Genomic DNA, 15,755 nt, shown 5'->3' with positions numbered 1-15,755 from the left:
TAGGCTTTTCTGCCCCGACCTTCATGAATGATGTTTCTTCTAGTATTCCATATACATGTGATGAGGCTACTGATTTAGATATTGTGCAGTTATCCTGTGAAGAGCATGACTTAGGTAATGTTGAATCTTCTGTTGACACTAATGATCCTATGCATGAAAATATAGTTGATGTGTCTGATTCCATACTTAAGCCACAATATATTGCTTCTTTTGATGTTAATTTGGATATTTCGGATAACCATGATTCTGAATTTGGACTTGTGAAATTGTGTTGTGATGATGAGCATGCTACACAACTTGATTATGATTTAGAAAATGCTGATGTGACTGATAATATTGGTACTTTTGATCTCATGCATGTGAGAAACTTAGATGTCACCTTCTTTCCTAAGTCACAGATTGAGATCATTCCACCCAACCTAGATTTGGTTTGTAACAAAAATTTTAAACCAACTTTTCTGAAGATTCCCAACCTAGGATTGGAACTGTGTGCCTCTCAAGTCCTCTTGGACTATTTTGCATCTAAATACAATACTTTTAAGGAGCCACAGTTGGAATATGCATGTTTGTCCATCCCAAACAAAGTCCATTTTCAGTTAGACCTTGTGAATCCTGCACCCCTAAAATTGTTAGATTTTGTGCTTAAAAGTAAACCTGTTGAAAAATTTAGGTTTAGGGGTGATTCATCCGGTTTTTCACTCTCGCTCTCATTTCAGTCCAATTTTAGTGTTTTGAAACTGTCTATGTTTCAACACTTTGTCTTTTGGGTTGATCCTCAACTCTTTAGATTGTTAGTGTATGGTGAATTTTTTGTATATAATCCAGTAGATAAAAATTTTAAAAAAATCCTTTTGTTCCTTTTGTATATATCTTGCTAATCCAATATGATCTCGGCTGAAATATGTTGGATTTTTTTGTTGAATAACGGAGTTTTAATTCTGTTTTCGCCGAAATCGGGTATTCTCTCTCCTTTTACTCTACTCAGCATGTCCCTTTCCATATGTTGCATTTTAATTCTTTCCATATTTTGAAACATTGAGGACAATGTTTAGTTTAGGTTTGGGGGTGTAGAGTAGATACCACGATATATGTTATAATTGAAAACAAAACTCCATCTTTTTGAAAAAATTGAAAAATTCCAAAAAAAAAATCAAAATTAAAAATTAAAAATTGAAAAAAAAAAAAAAAAAAAAACATAAAAAATGGAGCTCATTTACCTTGAAATGTTGACTCTTGTGCAAATATGTAATTATTAGGAGTCTTAGTCTAGATATTTAGGCACCCTGATTCTAGCACAATTCACATAGTGATAAGAAATTTGCACGCGCACGATCTACCAATACATGTTTGGCCTCGATCTTCAAGGTGTTTGATAGGAAGTTACGATTGCCAATCACTTTAGAATACTGAACGAAACTTGACTAGCTTGTTCTTTGGTTGGTTGGGATAGAAGGTGGAGGTTACATTAAGAAAGACAACCATCGAATTTAACTGGGTGCATCAAAAAGGGCTACCTCTTGCAAAGTGTCATGTAATTTTTGTTTCCTTTTGTATATGTATCAAAAGTGTTTCCTTATTCAAAAAAAAAAAAAAAAAAAAATCAGAAAAATACAAAAAAAAAAAAAATCAAGTATTTATCAATTCCATCATCTCTTGTTCCAAAAATAAAAAGAGAATAGTCAATGTAAATAAGAGTCATGTAAATAGTCATTTTGTTGTTTCATTATAATAAGCAAGGAGGGTGTATGCCATTGATGTACAACGCGAGTAATTGTGAAATACCTCCAACTCATTCACAATTCTCGTAAAGTCCGGACAGCTAGCTAGATTTCGACCTCGGTTCTTAGCCTGAGAAACTATCTCTTGGTGATTAGTAGTCATAACTTCAGATCTTTCTTTACACATGTGTAGATACACTTTACACTCTTATCACATGTTTTTTTTGTTATCAGTGCTAGGATTGTGCCTTCGATAGCTAGATTGACATCTCCATTTTGCTGTGAGCTTAAACTGTTTTGCACATGTCACATTTGATGGAATATGAGCTTATATTTTGTCCTTAGGTTTTGTAGGCACACCTCTGGTAAACCTTCACGAGACTTCACTCGTCCACTAGGGACACTTAGTGGTTTAAAAGGCTTAGTGCATACGCTAAATGCATTCGAGAGACCAGCGACAGTGGTATAGTTAGGATTTCCTTAGTTTTGCTTTACTTGAGGACAAGTAAAATTCAGGTTTGGGGGTATTTGATGAGTGCCAAATATTGTATATATCTATCCCTTTTTGTTGGCATTTAACTCATCTTTTGTGCATTAATTCTACATTTTATCCCATATTCTGTATTTTCATTGTTTTCGAGAATAAATATTTTTCTTACTTAATTTTGCATTTTTAGGTAATAAATAAAGTTCGGATGACTTGCGGAGCAAAAAGAGCAGAAAAGTAGTGAAAAGCCGGGAGGAGCGGGAGGAATTACGCAAGGAAGCGCAAAGAATGGAGCGCACGCCAAAAAGCTGGAAATGGGCTCAAGAAGGAAGAATTGTTCTTAAGGAAGATATGGGCTTGGCATACCAAAGGCCCAAAACCCTTACCCAAAACCCATTTTCTATATCCATACCCGCCTCCATTCTCAGCCGTTAGATGGATCCATCTCATCATCCAATGGTCGCTTCTTCATCGTGCATCAAAATCTGAAGTCCCTGCAAAACACTACAACACCTAACTCCATCTGGTGTCGTTAATTTTGTTGTATTGTATAATCCAACGGTCGCTACAGGATCCACTTCATCTCACCGTCAGATTGATCTTTCATCTCCATATCCCACGGTCGAGATTCGCCAAACATCTAACTCGATGATCCCGCTACACACCATAGGGACCGAACCCTACACCCATTAGCCAAACACACCCTTCTCCCAAAACCATCGAATCCATCTTCTTCCCCTCTTCTGCAACAGTGACGCTCCCCCCCAAATCACTCCACCATCTTCTCCCACAAACCACCTGCTCCACCATCTCTACCACCTCACCTCTGCAGCGCCATCACTTCTTCACCATCATCACCCGACACCACACCATCCCCCTAGTCGAGTTGCTTTAACTCCTCTCACCAACTGACCTAGGTGAGGGTTGATAAAACACCTCGAATTAGGGAGCAATTGACGCAATTGGAGGCAGAGAAGGACCGAGAGAGAAGAAAAGAGATAAAGCATGGCTCGACGATGTGGTGAAGACCTGTCAATCAAATTAGGTAAAAAAAAATCAAACCCTAGGTCTGTAAAATTAGGGTTTTTAATTTAGGGTTCATAGGTCCCTTTTTGTATAAATTGAACACAAGGGTGTCGAATAGAAGGTGTTCTTGGACTAGCCAAGTTACCAATTAGGTTTAATTTCAATTTTAATTTCACTGTTAATTTTTAGGGTTCTTGTTTTGCAATTTTCATTCCCTGTTTAGTAGTTTACATGTTGTGTTGATCCTGTTCAATGTGTGATGTTCCTGTTAATGTTAAATGTTGTTTACATATGTTCCTGTTAATGTTAAATGTTGTTTACATATGTCCTGTTAATATGTGTTGTTCCTGTTAAATGTTGGTGTTCCATGTAATGTTAGTTTAGTGGAATGTTAGGCTAGAAATCTCAGTGCATTGTGTTGATTGAGTAGTGGGGAGAAACTAGTGCTCACTAGTGACAATGAGCAAGCTAGTTCTCTTCCCACTCTAGATGAATGCCTAAAGCCATTGCCTTGGCTTTGCTTTTCTTTCCTTTTTTTTAACTGTTTTGTTACTTCTTCTCCTCCCTGCCCTTGGCTAACAGCCTTGGTTTATTTGGTTTTGTTTCCAGTTACCTTTGCTTCACTATCACATTTACTTTACTTTCTGTCACTAATTCAGTTACACCAAAACAGCTCAGTTGTGTTTTAACACAACACAAAAATCTCTAGGAAAACAACAATAGCTCCCTCCAAGTCCCTGTGGACAAACCCCTGCTTATTCACTTTCTACTTTAGATCCTGTGCACTTGCAGGTGTAAATATAACCATAGTTTTAGGTTTAATTCCTTAGCTATCAAGTTTTTGGCGCCGCTGCCGGGGAATGTTTGCATTTAAATATAATATCTTTGAGGCCCACCAAGTTTTTGGCGCCGCTGCCGGGGACTCGGTTAGCGGCGCTGTTTTTTTTTGTTCTACATTTGTTTGCTGTTCTGCATTTGTTTGCTGTTATAGGTCTTGTTGCTGGCTAGCCTTTGCTAGCTAGCTAGCTAACTGTTGCCTGTTGCTGCTAGACCTTTCTTAACCTTGCTGTTGCATCCTTAGTGCATCCTGTTGCATCTTCACTGCATTTACTGTTTCATTACAACTGCATTCTTGCATTCTTTCATTTACTGTAATCTAGCTCACAGAATTCTTAACTTGCACCATCTAGCCTTTATGGATTCATCATTAGCTTTAGCTTGCATCTAGTTTTGTCCTGCATATTCAGTTATCAACTCATCTTGCAGCTCATTGATTCTGTCCTGTAACTTTCTTATTTGTCATCTGAAGCTTGTGCCATCTGCGTTGCATCTTACATCATCTTGGCATACTTGTCATCTTATATTCTTGCATATCTTCTTGCACTGCATCCATTTGCATAAGCATCACTGTGTAACTGCATTTTAGTCTCACTTGCTTCTGTGCATTTAGTGTAAGCATTTAATTCTTACATACTGTTTTGCATTACCAAGCATCTTTGTGTTCTTGCTTACTTAGTTGCATCTTTTAGCTTAGCTTAGTGTAAGCATAGTCCCTGTTCTTGCACTTCCTGTTAGGAATTGTCTTACCTCTTTAGTGCATTGTCTTGCTTCTTTCTCTTGCTCTTGTTATTGCTCTTGCTTTTGCCTTGCTGTTGGGTTCAGAACAAAAGCTGCTGCAATTGAACAAGCCCACCTGCTGTTGAACAATTCTGCTGGGCTTGCTGTTTGAACTGCAGTAGTGATCCTGCTGCCAAGCTTCTGTTGCTGGGCTGTGCAATAAAGAAACAAAAGCCCAACTGGGCTGTAAGCTGCAGAAGGAGAGGAAATTGAACCAAGCCCAACTGGGCCTTAAGTATTGAAGCCAAAGCTTAGGAAGATCCAAAGCCCAACTGGGCTTTTGCAACCAAACTGAACAGCTGGGCTGTGCTTCAAAGGTAAGCCTAAACCCATTAAGAGAACCCAACCTGTGGGCTTCCATTTTTAATCTGTGGGCTTGTAATAATTTTTTTTTATTTTATTTTATTTCTTTCTTTATTTGGGATTGTAATAATTTTAGTTTTATTTTTATTTTCTTTTTTTTTGTGGGTTTGTAATAATTAGTTTTATTTTTATTTTTTTCTTATTTGGGCTTGTAATTTAGTTGTTGTTAGGTTTGTAGTTTCTTTTAAACTAAAATTTGGGCTTCAAAACCCAACACAAAAAAAAAAAAATAAAAATAAAATAAAAAAATAAAAATAAATTGCTCCTAACAAAAAGCAAAATTTTTCTCCCCCTTAAAAACCAAATGTTTTTCATTCCCATCAAAACCAAAATTTTCCCATAAAAAAACCAAATTTTGAAAACCCATTAAAACCAAATTTTTTTAAAATGGGCGAGTGTGTGAATAAACTCCGTAGTCTCCATGAATACATGTACCCTAACATAATAAGCCAGTTATCATGTATCGTCTTACCCCAGACTGATGGCCCATTTGAACTAAACGCAAGCATGATACAAATACTTCCTATATTTCGAGGGTTCGATTCTGAGAATCCCTATAACCATGTAAGAGAGTTTGAACAAATTGTCCGGGCTTTACAACCTGACCATATATCCGAAGACTCTTTGAAATTGCGTTTGTTTACTTTTTCTTTAAAGGAAAAGGCCAAAACATGGTTTTACGGTTTGAGACCGCAGTCAATCACCACTTGGGACCAACTCACAAATCAATTTGTCAGAAAGTTCTTTCCACATCATAGGACCATCTCTATTCGTCGAAGTATTAATTGTTTTGTCCAGTTAGATGGAGAAACACTTTTTCATTATTTTGAACGATTTAATGATTTGTTGTTTGAGTGTCCTCATCATGGCCTCGAGAAGTGGAGACTGGTCGCCATTCTTTATGAGGGACTAGACTTTAAGTCTCGAGCCTTGGTTGAATCTATGTGTAATGGTGAATTCATTGATAAAACTGTGGACGATGCATGGTTATTTCTAGCTGAAGTTGCAGAGAAAACCCATCAGTGGGAAACCTATAGGGAAACTAGGACCATGCCACATGATATGGGTAATCACCATGAGTCAGATGTTGATTTTCCCAATGAGCTTAATTCTGGATATAGTGTTTCATACCCTATTGCTGAAAATGTCAATCCATATTCACCTATTTTAGAGGCAGATGTATGGACGAAAAACACTAATGGTTTTGACAAAGTAGGATTTTCATGTATTTGTGATGATGATGATTATGATGATGTTATATTAGAAGAACATGTCTATGCTGAAAATGTTATGGAACCTTTGGGTTCAAATACATTAGGCTTTTCTGCCCCGACCTTCATGAATGATGTTTCTTCTAGTATTCCATATACATGTGATGAGGCTACTGATTTAGATATTGTGCAGTTATCCTGTGAAGAGCATGACTTAGGTAATGTTGAATCTCCTGTTGACACTAATGATCCTATGCATGAAAATATAGTTGATGTGTCTGATTCCATACTTAAGCCACAATATATTGCTTCTTTTGATGTTAATTTGGATATTTCGGATAACCATGATTCTGAATTTGGACTTGTGAAATTGTGTTGTGATGATGAGCATGCTACACAACTTGATTATGATTTAGAAAATGCTGATGTGACTGATAATATTGGTACTTTTGATCTCATGCATGTGAGAAACTTAGATGTCACCTTCTTGCCTAAGTCACAAATTGAGATTATTCCACCCAACCTAGATTTGGTTTGTAACAAAAATTTTAAACCAACTTTTCTGAAGATTCCCAACCTAGGATTGGAACTGTGTGCCTCTCAAGTCCTCTTGGAATATTTTGCATCTAAATACAATACTTTTAAGGAGCCACAGTTGGAATATGCATGTTTGTCCATCCCAAACAAAGTCCATTTTCAGTTAGACCTTGTGAATCCTGCACCCCTAAAATTGTTAGATTTTGTGCTTAAAAGTAAACCTGTTGAAAAATTTAGGTTTAGGGGTGATTCATCCGGTTTTTCACTCTCGCTCTCATTTCAGTCCAATTTTAGTGTTTTGAAACTGTCTATGTTTCAACACTTTGTCTTTTGGGTTGATCCTCAACTCTTTAGATTGTTAGTGTATGGTGAATTTTTTGTATATAATCCAGTAGATAAAAATTTTAAAAAAATCCTTTTGTTCCTTTTGTATATATCTTGCTAATCCAATATGATCTCGGCTGAAATATGTTGGATTTTTTGCCTTGAATAACGGAGTTTTAATGTTTCGCCGAAATCGGGTATTCTCTCTCCTTTTACTCTACTCAGCATGTCCCTTTCCATATGTTGCATTTAATTCTTTCCATATTTTGAAACATTGAGGACAATGTTTAGTTTAGGTTTGGGGGTATAGAGTAGATACCACGATAATATGTTATAATTGAAAACAACTCCTCTTTTTGAAAAAATTGAAAAATTCCAAAAAAATTGAAAAAACAAAATTAAAATAAAAATTGAAAAAAAAAAAAAAACATAAAAATGGAGCTCATTTACCTTGAAATGTTGACTCTTGTGCAAATATGTAATTATTAGGAGTCTTAGTCTAGATATTTAGGCACCCTGATTCTAGCACAATTCACATAGTGATAAGAAATTTGCACGCGCACGATCTACCAATACATGTTGGCCTCGATCTTCAAGGTGTTTGATAGGAAGTTACGATTGCCAATCACTTTAGAATACTGAACGAAACTTGACTAGCTTGTTCTTTGGTTGGTTGGGATAGAAGGTGGAGGTTACATTAAGAAAGACAACCATCGAATTTAACTGGGTGCATCAAAAAGGGCTACCTCTTGCAAAGTGTCATGTAATTTTTGTTTCCTTTTGTATATGTATCAAAAGTGTTTCCTTATTCAAAAAAAAAAAAAAAAAATCAGAATAAAAAAAAAAAAAATCAAGTATTTATCAATTCCATCATCTCTTGTTCCAAAAATAAAAAGAATAGTCAATGTAAAGAGTCATGTAAATAGTCATTTTGTGTTTCATTATAATAAGCAAGGAGGGTGTATGCCATTGATGTACAACGCGAGTAATTGTGAAATACACAACTCATTCACAATTCTCGTAAAGTCCGGACAGCTAGCTAGATTTCGACCTCGGTTCTTAGCCTGAGAAACTATCTCTTGGTGATTAGTAGTCATAACTTCAGATCTTTCTTTACACATGTGTAGATACACTTTACACTCTTATCACATGTCTTTTTTTGTTATCAGTGCTAGGATTGTGCCTTCGATAGCTAGATTGACATCTCCATTTTGCTGTGAGCTTAAACTGTTTTGCACATGTCACATTTGATGGAATATGAGCTTATATTTTGTCCTTAGGTTTGTAGGCACACCTCTGGTAAACCTTCACGAGACTTCACTCGTCCACTAGGGACACTTAGTGGTTTAAAAGGCTTAGTGCATACGCTAAATGCATTCGAGAGACCAGCGACAGTGGTATAGTTAGGATTTCCTTAGTTTTGCTTTACTTGAGGACAAGTAAAATTCAGGTTTGGGGGTATTTGATGAGTGCCAAATATTGTATATATCTATCCCTTTTTGTTGGCATTTAACTCATCTTTTGTGCATTAATTCTACATTTTATCCCATATTCTGTATTTTCATTGTTTTCGAGAATAAATATTTTTCTTACTTAATTTTGCATTTTTAGGTAATAAATAAAGTTCGGATGACTTGCGGAGCAAAAAGCAAAAAGAGCAGAAAAAGTAGTGAAAAGCCGGAGGAATTACGCAAGGAAGCCGAAAGAATGGAGCGCACGCCAAAAAGCTGGAAATGGGCTCAAGAAGGAAGAATTGTTCTTAAGGAAGATATGGGCTTGGCATACCCAAGGCCCAAAACCCTTACCCAAACCCATTTTCTATATCCATACCCGCCTCCATTCTCAGCCGTTAGATGGATCCATCTTCATCCAATGGTCGCTTCTTCATCGTGCATCAAAATCTGAAGTCCCTGCAAAACACTACAACACCTAACTCCATCTGGTGTCGTTAATTTTGTTGTATTGTATAATCCAACGGTCGCTACAGGATCCACTTCATCTCACCGTCAGATTGATCTTTCATCTCCATATCCCACGGTCGAGATTCGCCAAACATCGAACTCGATGATCTCGATACACACCATAGTGACCTAACCCTATACCCATCGCCAAACACTCCCCTCCTTCTTTCCATCGACTTCTTCCTTCCTTCTCCTCTGCAACTGCTCCACCACCAACTCCACAACTGCTCCACCGTACCACCTGCTCCACCATCTCTACCACCTCACCTCTGCAGCGCCATCACTTCTTCACCATCATCACCCGACACCACACCATCCCCCTAGCCGAGTTTCTTTAACTCCTCTCACCAACTGACCTAGGTGAGGGTTGATAAAACATCTCGAATTAGGGAGAAATTGACGCAATTGGAGGCAGAGAAGGACCGAGAGAGAAGAAAAGAGGCATGGGTCACCACCAATTCAGCGGATTTGGTGAGCAATTTCGGAATTTAAATACCTAATTTTAATTTTAGGGTTTGGAAATTATTGGGGCTTTTGTAGTATAAATAGCTCATGGTGTAGAACGAGTGAAGGGTGTTCTTGGACTAGCCAAGTTACCAATTAGGTTTAATTTCAATTTTAATTTCACTGTTAATTTTTAGGGTTCTTGTTTTGCAATTTTCATTCCCTGTTTAGTAGTTTACATGTTGTGTTGATCCTGTTCAATGTGTGATGTTCCTGTTAATGTTAAATGTTGTTTACATATGTTCCTGTTAATGTTAAATGTTGTTTACATATGTCCTGTTAATATGTGTTGTTCCTGTTAAATGTTGGTGTTCCATGTAATGTTAGTTTAGTGGAATGTTAGGCTAGAAATCTCAGTGCATTGTGTTGATTGAGTAGTGGGGAGAAACTAGTGCTCACTAGTGACAATGAGCAAGCTAGTTCTCTTCCCACTCTAGATGAATGCCTAAAGCCATTGCCTTGGCTTTGCTTTTCTTTCCTTTTTTTTTAACTGTTTTGTTACTTCTTCTCCTCCCTGCCCTTGGCTAACAGCCTTGGTTTATTTGGTTTTGTTTCCAGTTACCTTTGCTTCACTATCACATTTACTTTACTTTCTGTCACTAATTCAGTTACACCAAAACAGCTCAGTTGTGTTTTAACACAACACAAAAATCTCTAGGAAAACAACAATAGCTCCCTCCAAGTCCCTGTGGACAAACCCCTGCTTATTCACTTTCTACTTTAGATCCTGTGCACTTGCATGTGTAAATATAACCATAGTTTTAGGTTTAATTCCTTAGCTATCAGTGAGATACCTAGATCATCATAATCGATTAACTGGCTCTGATACTGCTTCGGTGTAGCTTGTTCCCCCCAATGTGGATAAGCCCGTTCAAGACCTTCATTACTAATTGGAATAGCAATAATATCTCCTTCCGAAGATATAGTCTCTATTTTCCAAGTAAATGGTAGCATAGCCGATGATGAACCATAGGGATATGAAAATACGTTGGTCGCCTATGGTGGAGGTTAGTGAGGAAGATATCCATACGACAGTGGAATCTTACCTAAAGTTGAGATATCCCCGACTCAAATTTTACGGTTTCACAATAATATTTGGCTTATAAATCGTGTTAAACCAAGACAGATAATCAACTTCATCATGAGCCTCCTGGATCAAATCTTTCAGCTTGTTCCCAATTTGGACCATCCCTTGTCAAAACTAAGTAATCATTGTAAGAAATTTCTCCACTTGGATATGGGTTGATGGCTTTCACCTTTCTTCCTATGAGCTGAAGAAGGTGTCTTTCGTTATAATGCATGTAACATAATGCGACACTCATCCGGAAATATGACTGTATAACATAATATGTTTGTGGCTTATAGGTGTAGCATACTCTGGGATTTCACATTCTCGTACTCATATATTTATAGATACAGCGTGACAACAATGTTATTACTTGTCTTACACAAATGTTGAATCCTCAAAACCAAGGCAACATGTTAATCATCTTCAATCTGACCCGCCGTCCAATTATCGATATTGTATTTCTGTATGACTAGAAAAATATTTGTGATATTGTGAAGATAAGGTTCAAAAATACTAAAAACAATAACATTGTTGGGTTAGTACATTTCCCGTTTCAAAATTTGTAGCGATAATAAATAAATGATGGAATATATTGTAGTTCTTACCTCCAACACTCCCAAAAAACCATTCAGGATTTCTTTGGAACACGAGCATCTACCAAAAGTTATATAAAGTCTTGATAAATTGTATACTCTTAGTTATGTGTTAATGCTTGCTCTAGATCTTCTAACGATTCAAAAAAACAAACAAACAAGTAATGTAACTAAGCTAGCATTTGGAAATAGACATTGGCCTACTATCCACAACATAAACAAACATTCAAGCTCCTCGGAATGTTCACGAAACAAATAAGTTCTTTGCGGTATCCTGTTTCCATTCATATTATTAGCATAGCGCTTTAAAAAAACTATTGAACCCACATACTTTTAGTCCATGATATTTTGATCTTCTATGATCTGGGTTTGCTTCTGAATCATTTGAGTATAATTGGAGTTTGTCTTTCCATCTTCCTTCCGACTCCCACTTTAATTTGTCGGATGGAAGTACATTTTCCCCACATAAAATACCTGTCAACATGTATAAATCTAACAGTGTAACTCCTATAAACAACATATTCTTAATTTTAGTTTGTTGAATGTAAATAAATTAGAAACTAAACTTAAAAATTTAATTACAAGTGTAAACAAACTTACCACATTCAAAATCCTTGAAAAAGAATGTGTTTGTAGTCTTCCACGTCTTTCTAATATAGCTTGAACAAATCCTATGCTTTTTAGGTTTTATAAAATATAAACACTACCAAGGATATTTCCAAACTCCATATCTAGCAACAAAGGGATGGTATTCTAACACCGTATCCAACTCAGACCACCTACCACTTCTATTGACTGAATTAACTTGCCCTGGATAGCTAGATACATGCATGGAGAATATACCATCACTAACTTGTTGTCTAACATTTTGAAACTTGTATTCTTTATCACGCTCATATCTTAATCCACTCTTTTGGGTGTTGGTTGATCCTTTGATTTTGTTGATTCTTGCTTTTGGATTATTCATTTTGAAGAAAAATTCAGGACAAAAAATATGTAAAGAGAATTAAGAACAAGGAATCAGAAAGAATTTTGTTTAGAAGAATTTCGGAGAAAGGTACAGAAGATAATGTACGAACAAGAATGGTTGGAGGTGTGCTTATTTATAGGCGGATTAGAGTCGATCGTTGGCAATATTAATTACATTAAATGACACAGACTAAACCGCCAGCGATGAAAATTTTATCACTGGCGCTCTTTATATAATCGTTCGATAGAAAGTTTATTGCTCCGCCTTTTCTCATAGCAGCGTGGTTAGTTTTCCAAGCCACCTGATATAGCAAACTCAAAAAACTTGTCATTATATGTAGGAAACGCCTTTGAAACCGAACATAACTTCTTAGTTAAATTTTTTGATCTATGGAAAGACAATCTATTAGAAACTTTTGTGCCACGAGACTCAAAATCAACCATGTGACTAGTAACATAGCTACCAAAACCCAAAACTCATTTGCATTAATCTGAAATCAGTATATATCATCCACTTGGAATTTTTTATGTCCCAAAATTTGTTATCATGACTGAAAATTTGTAACCTAAACTCTATATGGTGGGTCAAAATTTACTAATGATATAAACTACGTCATGTAATGCAAAATTTACTTTGTGACTTAAAATCTACACCACGGTCCAAGATTGCCTCCAAATAAAATTCAAAATTCACGTTGTGACCAGGAATATACACAATGCCTTGAACTATGTCTCGCAAAGCAAAGAATTTTTGTTCCACCTCAAAAACAATTGTTGTACGATTCAGAATATTTCAATTTTGTGTCAACACACAAAATTTGCTTATTTCACTCAATTTCGTGTCAACACACAAAATTTGATTATTTCACTTAAATGCCCAATTTTGTGGAAACACACAAAATCAGCGTATTTTACTCATTTTTGTGTTAACACACAAAATTTGATTACTTCGCTCAATTTCATGTGAAAACATGAATTCGATAATATGCATATATATTCTGTACAATGATGATTGATATGATTTTCAAGTCCTCAGCTTATAAAGTGAACCAAGTGATGCACACTCTTATAGCGCGTTTGGATACACATCCAGAAGTTACTTTTTGACTTGTGGAAGCAAAAAAGTCAGAAGTTAGTTTGGGTAAACAATTTCTGATTGACTTCTAGAAGCAGAAAAATTAACGTTTTGTGAAGTGCGAAAATAATATATGATGAGAGGATTCACTCATATTGTGTATTGTATAACGAATTTTTTGGATAACAGAATGGGTACAATTCACTCATATTGTGTATTGTATAACGATTTTTTTCTTCGGGGGTATAGGTTTTATTATCAAAATGTGAGATGTTTAGTAGTATATATAGAAACTCCATTGTGATTTATTGTACCATAAAGAGAGATTCAGTGGTATACTAAAACATCTAATACAATCACATATTTTAGAAGTATTTTCGGAGATAAAAATATATATCTAGACCAAATCTTGATAACACAATGACAACAACTCTTCTCCAAGGGCACACCTTTTTTCTGATTTCACTACTTTATGTAGTAAGATAAACTAACTATCATTAACTTGCACCTTAATTCACCAATCCATGGTCTCCTCCTTCTAAGGAAAATTGATGAAGGATAACACCATAGTACATAAGAAAAAAATGCAGTTGGATGAAGACCACACATCCTATGATGATTTCGTTGTAGGATTGGCAGGTCACTTCCAGATGGGTCGATCTTATGACTAATCACATTCGATTCTCAGTGACAGTGAGTACAAACTGCCACTCACCTCTAATCATCATCCTTAAGAGGAAAAATTATGAATGAAATTGACTTCAACTCAAGATGGTGTAATACTTGGAATTACAAAGACATGGATGTTGTGAACACGACTCTTGTATAAATTTGAGTTTGCAGTATTCAATGTGCTATTAGATAAAGTGAAATAAGCTATGTCATGTTTTGACAAGTTTACACTGGCATACTTTATACAAAAGTAACATACGCTTATATTCGGAAGAAACATTACTTCTGACAACCGAATCTCCATTTTTAATGGTTAGGGAATTTTTGACCGGATAATCCCTAAATAAATATTTAGAACAATCTCTTAATAAAATCAAGCATGTTTCATCAATAAAAATTACAAACTCATTACAACGTTAATTATGTATATATAATGTCAGTTTTGACTAGGGGTGTGCAACGGACGGACGGATGCGGATTAGGGATCACCCGTGTCCAAAACGTCAAAGTTGCGGATTTAAAAAATCCAACTGTGTCCGGCCCAGTCACCCGCGTATTTGACAACCACGGATTAGCGGGTGATACGGACCGGTACGGTTTAATTGCGGATTAAATGAAATGCCTAAGCAATGTTAAATTTTTCCATTCATCAGTAATGGTTTGTTGTCCATTTCCAGGACTCGTCAATTTTGGCTCAGTTGGGATGGCCTGAAATGCGCCTGCCTATTCTTTACACATTATCGTGGTCGTACAGAGTATGTTGCTCTGAGATCACTTGGCCGCGTCTTGATATTTGCAAATATGTTCTTTTCAGTGACAACTTTTTCCAGATAAAGATATAACTAAGTTTGAAATTAATTAAAAGACTGGTTTATATGTGGTATACAGGCTGGGTTCACTAACATTTAAAGCTCCTGAGAACGTAAAATACCCATCGATGGACCTTGCTTATGTTGCTGGCCGAGCTAGAGGCACTATGACTGGGGTCCTTAGCACAGGCTGCGCAGAAAATGAGAAAGTTGTGAAAATTGGAAAATGTTCATCGATGAAAAGTGATTACTTTTGTTTGTCAAAAGTTTCTGTAAACTGATTTGGTTATCATAAGCTTATATATATACATAGTCAGCCCAAAACTTGTCTGCTGATAAAGATACAGAAATTGTTTGAGAACTGATGGTGCTCAGAGAAGTGATGGTGCTCAGAGAAGAAAGTTTAGAAGAATTAGGTTTGAGACAGATAAGAAGTTTATATATAGAAATGATACTTCCAATATTATCTTTAATACCTATTAATTTTCCTTTTTGTCTTACGGTGCGGGTAAATCCGCGGATTTCAAAATCCAACCGCAACCAAACCGCTAAAAGTGCGGATTTGAGAATCCCAACCGTGTCCGGCCCATAGATCTTGCGGATTAGGTTTCACCCGTAATTTTATGGACGGATACGGGTAAAATCCGCGGTCCCGGACTTTTTGCTCACCCCTAGTTTTGACCAAATAGTAAATGTTGGACTGTTAACAAACTTCAGAGAAGTAATGTTTCTTCTGTAGATAAGGATTCTATTACAATGTTTTCATTAAAACATTTAACTTTAGGTGACACCAAGCCAACATTTTTTTCTTTAGTTAGAC

This window comes from Papaver somniferum, chromosome 9, assembly GCF_003573695.1.
Source record: "Papaver somniferum cultivar HN1 chromosome 9, ASM357369v1, whole genome shotgun sequence".
NCBI classification, from domain to species: domain Eukaryota; kingdom Viridiplantae; phylum Streptophyta; class Magnoliopsida; order Ranunculales; family Papaveraceae; genus Papaver; species Papaver somniferum.
Note: the sequence above shows the minus strand (reverse complement) of the source record.